This window comes from Urocampus carinirostris, chromosome 7 (genome assembly GCF_059441175.1).
Source record: "Urocampus carinirostris isolate Australia breed hairy pipefish chromosome 7, RoL_Ucar_1.0, whole genome shotgun sequence".
Lineage (NCBI taxonomy): Eukaryota > Metazoa > Chordata > Actinopteri > Syngnathiformes > Syngnathidae > Urocampus > Urocampus carinirostris.
This window is the reverse complement of record NC_142355.1, coordinates 35065060-35080958: the sequence shown is the minus strand read 5'-3', so window position 1 is coordinate 35080958 and position 15899 is coordinate 35065060. Positions and strand designations below refer to the sequence as shown.

The window sequence follows — 15899 nt, the reverse complement described above, 5'->3', positions numbered from 1 at the left end:
ATTGATCACAAGATAGTGCACATTATGTATGAGATTAGACGTGGCACTCCAGGACCGAGAGGTCATCTCTTCAAGGTAGTGCATGTAGACTGGTCAAGTTTAGGGAGGTGAATGCTCTGGGTGTCACGATTGCCATTGCGCCCAATTGGCCCTGCCCGTGTGGCGCCAGCTGCAGCTGGTTGACAGATTGGCTCCCTGTCAGTATTTAAACTCTGTTCTATCAGTCCTCTTTTTCGGTCGGTGTGCGAATCTCTCTTTTTACACGGCAAGCCCTTTTTCGACTCCGACTCATTCCTGTTCCGTTTTTTGCTCCTGTTTGTCTCCCGCTACGACCGTTTTTGTTTTCGACCACGTCTGCTCCCCCCTCCCGTCTTACGACTCGTTTCCGACCCCGACCACGTCTTGCTCTCCCAGTCCCGGCTAACGACCAGTTTTCTGCCCTTGACACCGCCATTGCTCACCACAGAAGTCCCACTTCCGCGTTCGGAGCGACCTGCTTCCCGCGTTCAGCAATCCCAGGATCGTGGGCGCAACTCTTTCTCTTTCTTTTAATAAAACTTGTGAGAAACGTTAAGCGAGTGGGTCCTGTTTCTGTTCTGGTCCTGACACTGGCGTAGAAACTGTTTAAGGGTTAGGGTTAATAGAGTCCAAGTCCTTGTTTTAAGGGACTTGTAGCGTCAGTCAAAGAGGAGGTAGTGGCGGGGGTGAGAACGTTATTGATAATGGTGTCGGCAATGTCCCAAAGACTGAGCAGAGGACAGCAAATGATTGGGTGGGTGGGTGTACAGTCAGAGGTTTAGAGGGTGAAAAACACGGGATTTGTACACATCCTTGGGGGAAACATTGCCCATATTCTCAAAATAGAAAACCACGTAGCATATTCACAGTAACTCTATCTTTTTTAAGCAACCTGGTTTCTTACTGGTCGGATTCATCCATGCCAGCTCATTTCTTCCCGGGTTCTGTGGCCATCGAAGCCTTCCACAATCTAAAAATCCATGGCCAATTTGTTGGGTATGCAACATGAAAGGGTTTTACCATCTTGGTCAAGAAAGCAACAAACTCCCTCCAGAAACCTAAAGCTATAATTATGTTTCGTAACTTCTCTTCCAACCCTGGTGCCAACTATAACATCGGTCGCATTTGTACTTTTTGGTTCCTCCCCCTCGGAATGAACCCAACCTCAAACATAAACCGGGTCAGTCAGTCGCACTTGCTGTCAGCAAAGACGGAAGCGAAATCCTTCGCGGTCACGCCGCAGCTTGCCAGATTTGGCTAAGAAGCATCTGTTGGCGCTAGCGAGGCGGCGTGAAGCCGAGTCGGCATCGCGCTCAACGCGCCCTCCCTCATTGGTTGTCGCGCAGAAGCAAGCTCAAGTGCCCGAGGAAGATGAATAGTGTCGCCTCCTTAAAGTAAATACGGCAACATGTGTTGAAACTCCATTGACGGTTTCTTTTGATTGTTTTAGATCATCTCTGGGACTTTATCTATTGTGGTGACGTCCAAGACCTGGATTAAGTGCTCTTTTTTGTTCATGCATTAGAAAATATGAACACCATAGATATTGCAAACAGTGCATATGAATAAGGGGGTGTTCATTATGGAAAAATAGGTCACTTATGCATATTATGCAAGTTCTCAAGTACTGAATGGCATTAATGCAACTGCTAGCTGCATTAGCAAATATGCATAGCATAACGTTTGGCTCCCGATCAGTACTTGTACCCACTCCTGTCTGTCCCCTTTTGTCAGTCCGTCTGTGAACCTCAGTTAACAACGCAAGCCTTTTTCGACCTTGACTCCCATCTGTCCCGTTTTTTGCTCCTGTCTGTTCCCCGGTTTCAACACGTTTTTGATCCTGACCACGTCTACTCTCCCTTTGCGGCTTTCGACCTCATTTTGTCCTCGACCACGTCTACTCTCCTTTCCTGGCTTACGACTCGCTTCCGACCCCGACCACGTTTTTGCTCTCCTGTTTCTGCTACTAACCCGTTTTTTTCGTTCCCGACACCGCCATCGCTCGCCACAGAAGATTCACTTCCCCGTGCAGAGCGACCTGCTTTACGCGTGCAGCAATCACCAGATCGTGGGCGCAACCCTTAAAACCCTTAAAACCCAATAAAACTTGTGAGAAACGCAACACAAGTGGGTCCTATCTCCGTTCTGGTCATGACATAGAAGTGCTCCAATACTAAATGGCACTCACGTATTGGCTCTATCTCTCTCACTCTCTTTCTTTCTCTCTCTCTCCCTTTCTTTTCTCTCTCTCTCTTTCTCTTTCTTGCTTTCTTTCCCACTTTATTCCTCTCCCAGTTGCCTTCTCGCTTGCTCTCTTGCTTATTTTTTTGCTTTCTCTTTCTTTTTCTTCCTCGCTTCCTTTCCCACGTTCCTGCTTTCTTTCCTGCTTTCTCAAAATAAAAGATTATTTTGTCTGTTTTTCTTTCTCTCCTTTGTTTTTCTCTCCTCTCTCTCCCCCACTCTTTCTTTTTCTCATCTCTCTCTTGCTCTTGCTCTTTATTTCTCTTTTTCGCTCTTTCCCCTCTCTTCTCTCTCTCATTCTCCTCTCTCCCTTCCCTATTTCCCCCTCTTTCTCTTAGTTTCTTCCTCTTTTTCCTTTTTGATCTTTTTCTATCTTCCCCTTTCTATTGTGTACCTCTTGATCTATCTCTCTGCCTCTTTTGGACTCTTTTTCTTACTCCTTTTTTTCCTGTTTTGTCTTTCTCCACCTCTCTCTTACTATCTGTCTCTGTCTATTTGATCTACTAGTCCTGCCCCTGCTAGAGTGCTTTTCCTCCCACGTGGCCCCCGATCTCAAACGAGTTCGACACCCGCGATGTATACTATCGTCCTTGCCTCTGAAGGTGACGACACAAGACAAGCGATACCAGAGTCACCTGAGAAAAATCCAAACATCTGCAAATGCCAAAATGATAATAATTGTTCATCGACACGATCCACGCCGAGACAAGCCGCCTGAAAATTTCCTTCCCGTGACGCGAAAAAGGCGAAGGTCCTCCACAAGAGCGATGTCGGCTAATTGCACCGAAGCCCGAGGCTGACACCGCAACCAAGACAGAGCTTAGATTTTTTTCTCTTCCGGGCATCAAGATTCGAAAAAAAAAAACCTCGACGAGATTTTCTGGGATTGTTCGCCGAAGGTGCGAGCCACGCCGAGACAATTGCGCCCGGGGATTTTCCGGTTGAAATTCATCTCGCTCGCCTCCGCGAAGAAGCGCTCATTTCGCCGCCTTGGGCACAATAGATCCGTCCTGGAATTCATTAGCCGTCTCTCGCTAAGTCCAGGAAGAGCCGCGTTCGGCTTTGCCAACGCTATCCGGATAAATGACCCGCCTCCTTTGAGTCTCGGGCCTTCTGGAAGGGATTTTCATGCCAACGCTTCAGAGGATTTAGATCTGATCTGGCGTTTGATAGGAAATCTGGATGTCCATAAACTACTCAATCAGGGGTCACCAACATTTCTGAAGATGAGCCTTCCTTTTTAGTTACTGATTAGAAACAAGGCCTCCCAGTTCCATATACATTTCTAAAACTTATCATGTTATGATTATGCTATAACTATGTCATGACCAGTGTTGGTCATGTTACTTTAAAATGTAATCAATTAAAGTTACTTACCAGTAACCGAGTTAGTAACTTAACTAGGTCCCAGTGAAAGTAACTATTACCGTGACTCTAAAAATAACTTGTTGTATGTCAAAGGATGTGCGGCACAGTACTGAGGTCGTGAGATCAAACCTTCCTGTGTGGAGTTTGCATGTTCTCCCCGTGCTTGCGTGGGTTTCCTCCGGGCACTCCGGTTTCCTCCCAAATTCCAAAAACATGCATGTCAGGCTAATTGACCGGTCCAAATCTTCCCTAGGTATGAATGAGCGAGCGAAAATTGTGCGTCTCTGTGTGCCCTGCGACTGTCTGGCAACCAGTTCAGGGTGTCCTCTGCCCACTGCCCAAAGACGGCTGGGATGGGCTCCAGCACCCCCGTAACCCTACTGCGGATAAACGGTGCAGATAATGGATGGATGGATGTCAAAGGATTTGACTTTTTCTGAGCAGCATTCAAGTCATTTGAATAGAAAAGGACAGACAGGTAGTTGTGTTATAGAACCTTGTCATTTTTATTGCACCTGACCAACATCAGATTTATCCTACACTTGAACTGCAACAAAAATAGCCAGTAAACAATACAATAAAAAAATCACCAAACATTATAGTAAGTAAGTAAGTAAGTAAGTTTAATAATTAAATCTAACAACCTGAGGCAACTGGTCAAGTAGACATATGCAACTGAACTTCAAGTATTTGGTTTAGAACCAAAGTCAGCTGTAAAACAACAGGAAGGGAGTTTTACTCTATAGCAGCGGCGTCAAATTGGCGGCCTGCTGACCGGATCAGGCACACTAAGGGATTAAATCCGGCCCACGAGACAATGCTGAGGGAAACGCAAGAGAAAAACGAGCTGCAGGTTGAAATATGTCCACTTGATGTTGCCAAATCCAGGTGCCTCTCATAAAGACGGTGTAGTTGTATTTCTTTTCTCCCTCCCTCTTCCTATCCTTACTTTTTTCTTTCACTATCTCTCTCTTTTACTCTATGTCTCTCTTTTTCTCTTTCTATGTTCCTCTTTGTCTCTTTCTCTTTCTATGTCTTTTTACATTCTTTTGCTCTCTCCTCCTTTTTTCCTTTTCTCTCTCTCTCCCTTGCTTTCCCCTTGTCTCTTTCTCCCCTTTTCTGTTTCACTTCTTCTCTTTTCTCTCCTTCTCTTTTTCTATTTCTCTTTGAATTTCTTTCTTTCTTTCTCTCTCTGTCTTCCCCCCTCTCTCACTCTTTCTCTTTTTATCTATGTATTTGTTGTTTGTTTCTCTTTCTCCCTTTCTCTCTTTCTTTGTCCCACCCAGTATCTTTTTCTCTCCCTTTCTTTATCTTATTTCTTTCTCTCTCGTTTTATTTCCCTCTAATCTACTGGTCCGGCCCCCGAGCGAATGTTTGTTCTATCATGAGGCCCCCGAGTAAAAATGAGTTTGATACCCATGCTGGAGAGAATTAATATCAATCTCAAGTCAAGCAACTGCTCAAGTAGACCTATGGTACTGTACCTCAAGCATTTGGTTCAAAAACAAAATGTCTGTAAAACAATATGAATGGAGTTTCACTCAATAGTATAAATCTCAGTCTCAAGCCAGGTAACTGCTCAAGTAGACATATGCTACTGGACCTTGAGTTTCACACAACAAAAGCATACAGTTCAACAATATGAAGTTTGTTTAACACTGCAGTGTAAAAGAGCTACGTTTTTCGTGACTGATTAGCATAAAAAGCTACCTGTTTGGTATGCATTTCTTAAATAACACCTCATCGTGTTATTGTTGTGTGATTACAATTTGTCATTATTCAAATTAGAGTTAGAATAGTTTAACGATAGGCTCATTTGCTCCCCGAACCACTTCTTGTGGGTCAAGTGGACTTCTGGTCCGAGGCCAGCGCAGATGGCGTTAATTTGATGCACTGAGAGGAAACGGGGTCTTCCGATGTTTTTTTACGTGTCGGCTCATGAATGAGCCTTCTTGTTTTCTATCTTCCTCTTCCCCGACGCTCTCTTCTTTTTGTTGTCGCTGTCTTAACACGTGTCCGGAAAAAGGGAGATGAACTGGGGACTCGGACACTTGGAAATTCACATTTTTGCTGGGGACAGCAAACGGTTATATGTCTTCCTTTCATGTTTTGTTGTTGTTGTCATTTCTTCGGACTATGCATTATAAGTACTGCAAGGCTTCCCAATTATTGTCAAACAATTTCTCAAAACAAAAACATTTAAAATAGAAAAACAAATGAGGAAGCCACATAAACCAGAAAGAAAAGGAAGATAAAACAAAATATGTAAATGTCTTCCTTTCATGTTTTGTTTGGTAACAGCTAGTAAGTGTGCCGCATTATATTTTATGGTCTTGTCGTCATGGCACTTTTGTTGTTGTTCTGTTCTGTTAGAGTTGGTTGGCGTTGGAACATTATGTAGCAGTATCCACGCGTGAATATGTTCACTTTATTCTCTTGATTTTGTGTTTCGTTCAGTAAGAATCAGCTGGTGTTCCGACCTATCCTAAATAGTTATCCTTTCCTGTTCTGTTCAGTTACAGGTCGTCAGTGTGCCTTGAGCACACATTTGCCATGGTAACAATGTCCAGGATCCATACAACGCCCCACTCATACTTAATCTTATAAATAGTGGTGGTTATGTTTCTCATTTGTTTCCTTAGCCGGGTTTGTGGCAGAGGGCACAAGGGCTTCTGGGTAATTACACGAGGGATAGGGGGTTATTAAGAAAAATGTGCACGCAGGAGTCCTGACGAGTAGAATACTCAATCTCTAACAGGATTTGCAAACCCGGAGACAGATTTTGAAATGCGGTACATAGCGATCGATCGTCGGGAAGGGAATGCGTAAATCCAAGGTTTTACAAAGTTTTGAGTTGAAATCTGAATGACCAAATATTTGATTCTTTTATGTTTAGTGAGTTGTTTGAAACCGCTATTGTTATTGTTATCTGCTCTTTGTAAATAAAGTTTTGCTCAGTACTTTAGTGTCACTAGCCTTTTAAACCTGGACAATCTAGCGAACGTCGCTGTGTCCACTGATTCAGGCATCTGACACTTGTAATCAGTTTTTCACTGTTTCCTTCTCTAGCCACTCACATGTAGTCATTTGGCAGCTATTTCTGGCTGTTCTGTGTAAATATAGTTTGCTTGCCTTCTACATACGGACGTACAAGTTAAAGGCAAGCCCGTCATACACCATCTACCATATTTTCAACTCTTTCCTTCTCTAGCTACTCATGTATGCCACTTGGTCGCAGTTTATGGCTCACCGCTAGTCACGTTTGCTATTATTTACTGCTACCGCTTAGTCATTCAGTGTTTCTCACCTGTAACAGCTGGTCAAGCAAGCAAATAACACTCAAAAATGTGTCATTTGCTATATATATTTTCCACTGTTTCCTTCTTTATTCACTCCCATTAATCAATGCGAGCCACTCTTGTTGTTGTCAGCTGTTCTTACTTAGTCCCTCAGTATTGCTCGCCTTCCACAGCAAGCAAACACCGCTGAATCCCATCTTCCACTTCTTCCTCACTGTTTCTTTCTTGAGCCACTTGGCAAGGCACTTTGGTAACCATTAGCTTCTCTAGCTTCCTTTTTCAGTATCACTTGCCTTCCACAGCTGAAGGTCGCCGAGTTCCATGATTTGGGGTTCCTGCGCTTGACAGTCCTTTATTAACGCTTTTAGTAGCTTTGTCCACTAGGTGCTAAAGGTCATCTAACCACATACATCAGCTCTTACCAACTCTTGTAATTGACTCTCTTCAGCTGCTCCGGGTGTATCCAGATCGTTTTATTGGTCTTTTGTCATCATTTACCAGCTTTCGTATTAGGTTTCTGGCTTCTATCTATCCTTGCTGTAAGTAGGCTACATAATTTTGCTAACTGGTATCCTTCAGGTTACAGTAGTGTGTCTTCTTCCAATGCAAACAACCTCAACCGACAATTTTTTACTCACTCTCACATAAAAAGTTCAATTCTTTGAAATTGAGCAACAGGTCCGCACGCTCAAGCGGGTCGGAAAGTTCTGGCCGAAAGGACGGCCACAACTCTGCATATCATGACAGCGCTACTTAATATGGAGCAACTCATTCCGCCAGCAACTTTTTTACAAGTCGCCGGGGACGCCATTTTACGGGCTGGAAGAAGCCATTCCTCACAGCTGCCTGAAAGCCAACTCAGCATTGCTCGGGACACCTTTTCACAACCCCGAACCGCCTCGGCGTGCTCGTGTCACGCCACGGCAAAGACCGGGGGAGGCCCGATCTGAAAAGACGGCCACGCAACGGGGGAACTGCACTTAAGAGACCTCGGGCTTTCTGTCTTCTGAAAAACCGGGGGCGCATGACGGCACAAGCCAAAAATTATGGCCGCTCAGATTGAAAGGAAGGTTTAAAGAAATGAATGCGTTAAGACGGGAGGAGAGAGTGAGCGCAGAACATGGAGAAAGAATCCCTCCTGTTTAGGCTTTGTGCTCTTTGGAGGCTCACTCTCCACAGAGATGGAGAGGGGGGCGTTCCACTTACACCAAAGGAGGGGGGATTTTGTTTTCGCAACTGCCTTGATTTAAAAAAAAAATATTATACAGTGGAATCTTTTTCATCGGTGGAGCTCTGCGATGTTCCCTGCGAGTGACACTTAAGGACAAATCAGGAGAAGCTAGCAATAGCAGTCAGCGGTAAGCTTAGCCTACAGCCAACCGGTAAGCACGAATGGCTAGAGAAGAGAACTGTGAAAAAAATAGTGGATGATGCCAAAATCCCCGGACTCCATGACATTTCTTTGCTGAGGGACACTCGAAGAAGAAGCAGAAACAGCTAACAATAACAATGACCATAACCTGCAGTGGCTAACATAATAAACTAGAGAAAGAACTGTGGGAAAAAAGTGAAAGAAGTCTGAATCGCAGGATTCTGTGACATACACGACCAGGTGTAGAAAGCAAGTGGAGCAAGGACTAAGCAAGCTTTATTTACACGGAGCAGCATACAATAACAATAGCGGCTAACAGTGAGCCATAGCCTGCAGCAAAGGTGTTATAATGAGTGGCTAGAGAAGGAAATACTGAAAAAACAAAGTTAACGATACAAGCTCTAATCTACATGGATTAGCTAACAAGAGCAAAAGTACCTAGCGGCGAGCCATAGCTTGCAGCCAACTTGCTAACATGTGTGGCTAAAGAAGTAAACAGTGGAAGATGCAATGTTTTTCTACACAGAGTACCTAACAGTAATGGCGGCCAGTAGCGAGCCATTGCCTGCCACCAAGTGGCCAACATGAGTGGGTAGAGAAGGAAATATTAGAAAAAAAGTAAATGATTCAAGATTTAATCTACATGGATTAGGTAGCAAAAGTAGTTAGCAGTGAGCCACAGCTTGCAGCAAAGTGGCTAATATGAGTGGCTAAAGAAGTAAACAGTGAAATAAAAAAGTGGAAGATTCTATCTTTATTTACTCAGAGTAGCTAACAGTAATAGCGGCTAGTAGCGAGCCATAAGCTGCAGCAAAAGGGGCTATCATGAGTGGTTGGAGAAGGAAATTTTGAAAAAACAAAGTTAACGATACAAGCTTTAATCTCCATGGATTAGCTAGCAAAAGCATACGTAGCTAGCGGCGAGCCATAGCTTGCAACCAAGTGGCTAATATAAGTGGCTAAAGAAGTAAACAGTGGAAAAAAGGAGAAGGAGTAGCTGACAGTAATAGTGGTTAGTATCGGGCCATTGCCTGCAGCCAAGTGGCTAACATGAGTTAAGGTTAATGATGCAATTTCAAATCTACATGGATTAGCTAACAAGAGCAAAAGTACCTAGAGGTGAGCTATAGCTTGCATCCAAGTGGCTAATATAAGTGGCAGAGGAAATAAACTGTGGTATAAAAAAGTGCAAGATGCTATCTTTATTTACATGGAGTAGTACACAGTAATAGCGGCAAGTAGCAAGCCATAGGCTGCAGCAAAGGGGCAAAAATGAGTGGCTGGAGAAGAAAAAAGTGAAAAAATATGCCGTAAGAGGCCGTTATGTGCAAAATGCACCACCAGGACACCTTACCTTGGCAAAATGGTCGCTTGGGCTTAAAGTTGTGTAATATGATAACAAATAATCATGATTATGAGAGTATTTTTACACCACTAGGCGTCACTCTATGAAACACAATCGGGCTTTAGGATGGTTGAATCTTTGAGGACCATGTTATTTTTGTTGAGAAGTATTGAAGTTATATTTATTCAACTAAAAGCGTGTGCCTGGTTTTCGAAAGGAAGGTCAAATCAAAAGCTACGAATCAGAAATTTTCATGCTGTGTTAAAGGAAAATGATTTGCTACATACATTTATCTTGGGCAAATAAACCAAAATATATATACTTACAGTGGTTTGCGAAACGATTTGGCCTCTTTGAACTTTGTGACCTTTTGCCACATTTCAGACTTCAAACATAAAGATATAAAACTGTCATTTCTGGTGAAGCATCAACAATACGTGGGACACAATCATGAAGTGGAACACACTTTATTGGATATTTTAAACTTTTTTAACAAATAAAAAATGAAAAAGTGGGTGTGCAAAATGATTCAGCTCCAGTGAGTAAATACTTTATAGCGCCACCTTTTCCTGTAATTACAGCTGCAAGTCACTTGGGGTATGTTTCTATCAGTTTTGCACACGAGAAACTGAAAATTTAGGGGGACGGCCCGGTCTTGGTAGATTTGCAGTGGTTCCATTTCAATATTATTGCTTGCACAGTGCTCCTTGGGATGCTTAAAACTTGGGAAATCTTTTTGTATCCAAATCCAGCTTTAAACTTCTCCACAACAGTATCTCGGACCTGCCTGCCTGGTGTGCTCCTCGTTCTTCATGATGCTCTCTGCTCTTTAAACAGACCTCTGAGACTATCACAGTGGAGGTTCATTTTAACAGAGACTTGATTACACACAGGTAGATTCCATTTATCATCGTTAGTCATTTAGATCAACATTAAATCGTCACTGAACTTCTGGTCAGAGTTTGCTGCACTGAAAGTAAAGGGGCTGAATCATTTTGCACACCCACTTTTTCGTTTTTTTATTTGTTAAAAAAAGTTTCAAATATCCAATAAAGTGTGTTCCACTTCATGATTGTGTCCCACTTTTTGTTGATGCTTCACAAGAAATCAGGGCGGCAGTAGCTCAGGAGGTAGAGCGCACGTCTTGGGATCAAGGGATCCCAGTTCGAATCCCGGCTCCTCCGTGTTATATGTCGAAGTGTCCTTGGGTAAGACACTGAACCCCTAATACCCCCAATAAGCAGGTTAGCGCCTTACATGGCTGCTAGGCCGCTATTGGGAAATGTGGAGCACATTGTAAAGCGCTTTGGGAAGTCATTGACTTGAAAAGCGCTATATAAAATGCAGATCATTTCATTTCATTTTATATCTTTGTTTGAAATCTGAAATGTTGCAAAAGGTCAGAAAGTTCAAGGGGGCCAAATAGTTTCACAAGCCATTGTCTTTGTGGCTATATCACTCATATAAATGGTAAAAAAAAATATGAATTGTGATTTCTATATTTTCTTTTTAGTTTATCTCTCTCACAGTGGACCTGCAACTACTATTAAATTTTCAGACCCCTCCATGATTTCTAAATGGGAGAAAACAGCAAAATAGCAGGGTGTTCAAATACTTATTTTCTTCACTGTATATATATATATATATATATATATATATATATATATATATATATATATATATATATATATATATATATATATATATCTCATCTCATCTCATCAGCTACACCGCTCATCCTCATCAGGGTCGCGGGGGGCTGGAGCCCATCTCAGCCATCTCCGGGCATTGGGCAGGGGACACCCTGAACTGGTTGCCAGCCAATCGCAGGGCACACGGGGACAGACAACCCATTCGCTCATTCACACCTAGGGACAATTTGGACCGGCCAATTCACCTGAAATGTATGTTTTTGGAACGTGGGAGGAAACCGGAGTGCCCGGTGGAAACCCACGCAAGCACGGGGAGAACATACAAACTCCGCACAGGAAGTCTGGAGCTGGATTTGAACCCACGACAGGTTCCCATGACATGAACTGTGCCGCACAAGCGCTAACCACCAGTTTTTGTTCCTGTCTAGTTTGTCCTGTTTATTTTCAATAGCCTGTTTCATTATCTATCTATGTATATATATATATATATATATATATATATATATATATATATATATATATATATATATATATATATATATATATATATATATACTGTATATATAGACTGCTGAAGTGCCTTGATACAAATTCCGTGAAACAAAAATAAAGACAAATTCAAACTCCCCTGCAAAGAAGACGTCATGTCTCATCGATATCACGCAGCCAGCAAACACATTTCCGCTCGAGTGCCATGTTCACATGGTGCCACGACAAAGAAAACGCTGTGCGCGTACCAAAACTCACGACGCGTCCGCCTAAAAAAAAGCCCAAATAAGGCACGCGGTCCCGCTCGCATCACATTAGGTCATCGCGCTCTGCGCTAAAAAGACGGAGGGTGATCTCATTCGCCATAACGACATAGTAAAACAAACAAGTGTGAACAGAAGCATTGTGGCCGGTCCCTGGACTCTTTCACTTGATGACTAAGCAGTGCACACGGTAAGCCCGTGTAAACTGCAGAAACTGTGGAAACCGCCGCCGTCCCACTTGGGTGGGTCTCATTAGAAGACTCAACCTTGATCCCGCTCCAACGTTGCATAAGAATCGCTCTGACATATTGAGGTTGTTCCGAGTCTTTACCCAGATTTGGAGGACAACAAAACTTTGTGGAATCGTCTGAGGAAAATAAAGATCAAATACAGGGATGCACGGTATCAGGTTTTTTTTCATACCGATGCTTTTACCTGATGAAATCCTTCTTCTAAACACTCCCTGGCGAGAACATCTCCAAAACACACCCCCTCCCTCGCTGCTCCAACAAAATATTGGCAAGGCACGTAGTTAACACGAATACAAGTAAATATATTTGTCAATTACACAAATGCCCAAATAGATATATGAATACTACGAAGAGGATGAGAATGTTGTTTTCCATTTTTTTACGATTCTCAAGAGACGGAATAAAAAGAAGAGAAAAAGGACAGTTGATGTTTTGACTAAGATGAAAGTGAAAGAAGTAATAAAGAAAAACATGTGCTGACTGAACGGACTTAAAAGAAGGTGGAGGTCATAAAGTTTGAACAGGAAAGAGAAGCGATGTTTTTTGTTTTTTCAAGGGAGCTGTCGTTTATTTGATCTGCTAATGTTTGTTTCGTAACGCAAAAAAAAAAAAATAATAAAAAAAAAAAAGGGAGATAGACGCTCCCCTACTTACAACCATTCGACTTACGTAACACAGTAGATAGGAAAATCTTTTTCGGGATGTTTTCCCAGTACAGGACAGTACTGTAGTGCTTCTTTCCACCACTACTGCCGTGTGGCGCTGTGAGGGCTCACCCAGCGTCAAGAAGAAAAATCCGGCTTCCTCTTCCCAGTTTTTGTGTAAATATTCTATACTGTATCTCCAGCACGCTAAGAACTTTGACATTTTTATTGTGTAATATCTCGTGCATCCATTTAATGTCATGGTTGCCATGGCACCCAATTGGCACCGCCCTTGTGGCACTAGCTGAGGCTCATTGACAGATTTGCTTCCCGTCTATTTAAGCTCAGTGCTCTAATTTTTTCTTTATCGGTCCGTCAACAAATTTCTGCCCCGCAAGACGTGGGTTTTGACCCGGTCCTGTTCTTGTTGGTATTTTCTGTCCGGTATTGTTCCCGTTTATTTTGTCCTGTTTATTTCGGTTTCCAGTTTTGTTTCCGTCTATTTTTGTCCTGTTTATTATTTTCTCCAGTTTTTGTTCCTGTCTAGTTTGTCCTGTTTATTTTCAATAGCCTGTTTCATTATCTATCTTGTCCGTCCCGCCCTGTCCGTTATCGACCCCACCCGTCCGATATCAACTAGGGCAATTGGTATCAATCTCCTCGGCCTCTGGCTTCCTATCATTTCACGTCAGACTGCTGCCTAACGTGCATGATTCCCCATTTCCCGTAAAATAAAAGGCTTGTGTGAGTAAGGTCACGCGTTTGGGTCCTGATCCTGTTCTGGTTCTTGACATCTAATACAGTAAGACCTCGGTTATCGCGGTAAATGGGGACCAAAACCACCCGCAATAAGTGAAAATCCGCGAAGTAGTGGCGCACCTTCAAAAAGAAAAAAAAAATTTTTTTTCAACCATTACAGACCGCAAAGCTCTGAAGTCGCGAACGTCTAACCGTGAAGTAGCGAGGTCCCACTGTATATTTGTTGTAAAGTGTAAGGAAGAGGCGAGCCGTTTCTTTTGAAATGAAAGTAGAATAAGAAAGCTTGATGCGGTTGAGATAATAGTTGGATCGCCTTTTTTTGGCCACTTTCTACCACAGAGGAGGAAGTCGCCTAACTGTTGAAGCCCATCGTTCGTAAGTAGGGCGGCGTCTGTATACTGCATCTCCAGTGCTTAGAACTTTGACATTTTTATTGTTTAATATCTCGTGCAGCCATTCAATATGGTTGGTGTAAAGTGTAAAGAAATTAAAGTGGAATAAGAAAACTTGATGCGGTTGAGAAAACGGTTCGATGGCTGTTTTCGGCCACGTTTTAACACGGAGGAGGACCTCTTGAAGCGCATCTTCTAAGAGTAAGTTAAACCTTACTATATCTTTATAGAGCATATTTTTTATGAAATGTTATTTTTTATTTGGTACAAAACAATACAGGTTACTTATATAAACCTTAAAGATACAAAATATAGCACTGCAGCAACTTACGAGCAAATTCAACTTACGAACAATCGTCCGGAAGCCGTCTTGGCTTGATTAAGCTTTGGCCTCCGTCCATTTTTCACCTGAAGTGCACCCCTTCCACCTTGACAGAGCTTTGTAATTTAGTGTCATTAAAAAGGTTTTTATTATCCTTCGGGGTTTCGTTTAACAGCGGATAAAAAAAAAGAATGAAATAGTCTCTTGTTCTATTTCCGAGTTAATCGTTGCTTTGAGGAAATGAAATGGCGCTCCTTTGAGTTTCTTAGAAATGCAATGTCGACACTGAATTGCGGCGGGAAGTGGATTGTTGCCACGGGACTGATTGGTGGAGATAATGGTAAGGGTTTTTACCGCATTAATACTCGTCAAACTTGAGTGGCTTTAAAACATTTTTTTTTTTTCCTCCGGTGAAATCGAATTGGGGATATATGTGAAAATAATGCCCCTACCTTAAGTTATTCATTGTTGGCACCCACTGGAAATAAATACATTTAATCTTTTGCTTATAGTAGCTTCTCTCGCAAGTCACTTATACCAGCTCTTAGCAACTATAACTAGTTGCTCTTTCCAGTTCTCCTTCCTTTTTCTCTATTCATCTCTCCCTCTCTCTCTCTCTCTCTCTCTCTCTCTCTCTCTCTCTTTTATCTTCCCTATTTCCTTCTCTCTCTTTTCTTCTCTCTCTCTCCCTTCTCTTTCTCTTTCTCACTCTGTCCATCTCCCTCTCTCTTTCCCTATCTTTCTTTCTTTTTCTCTTCTCTCTCTCCTTCTCTTTATTCTTCTCTCTCTCTCACTCTCTCTCTCTCCCTCTCTCTCTCTCTCTTTTTCTCTCTTTCTTTATATCTGTCCTTGTCTTTAACCTATCTCTCTCTGTCCCCTTCTCTCCTTTCTTATTTCTCGTTCTTTCCTTCTCTCTCTCCCTCTCTGTCTCCTTCTCTCATATCTCTCTTTCTTTCCTTCTCTCTTATATCTTTCCTTCCTTCTCTCTCTCCTTCTTTCTCTCTCTCTCTTTCTCTCTCTCTTTCAGTCCCTCTCACTTTCTTTCCTTCTCTCCTCTCTATATAAAATATTTTTTCTCAGTTCATTTTTGTGTTTAAGATTTTATTTTTGTATTTTTTATATTTTCTATTAATTTTACTATATTTCTATTTTGTGATTTATTTTGCTAATTTTCAAAATTTGGAAAATATATATAAAAAAGATTTAAAATGAGAAAAATAATAGAAATATCAATAATACTAACTGTAAATATTAATAAATGAATATATTCTAATGAAATACTAAATATTTTTACTTATTGGAAACAGTTCAATATTTTTTTTGTGTTATTTTTTCTTATTTTTTTGTAAAATAAAAATGAGTAAAATATCCAGTGATAATAAGAATACAACAACAACAATAACAATTACAACAAAGTAAATTAATAAAATATCAATTATAACAAAATAATAATAATTATTATTATTCAAATATATCATTTATAT

General features: G+C 41.8%; 1 protein-coding gene across 1 annotated transcript in view; it reads right to left on the bottom strand.

Moving 5' to 3' along the window:
• cspg4 (chondroitin sulfate proteoglycan 4) overlaps nucleotides 1–15899 on the bottom strand; it is a 106931-nt gene that overhangs the window by 28868 nt on the left and 62164 nt on the right. The window lies entirely within an intron of this gene.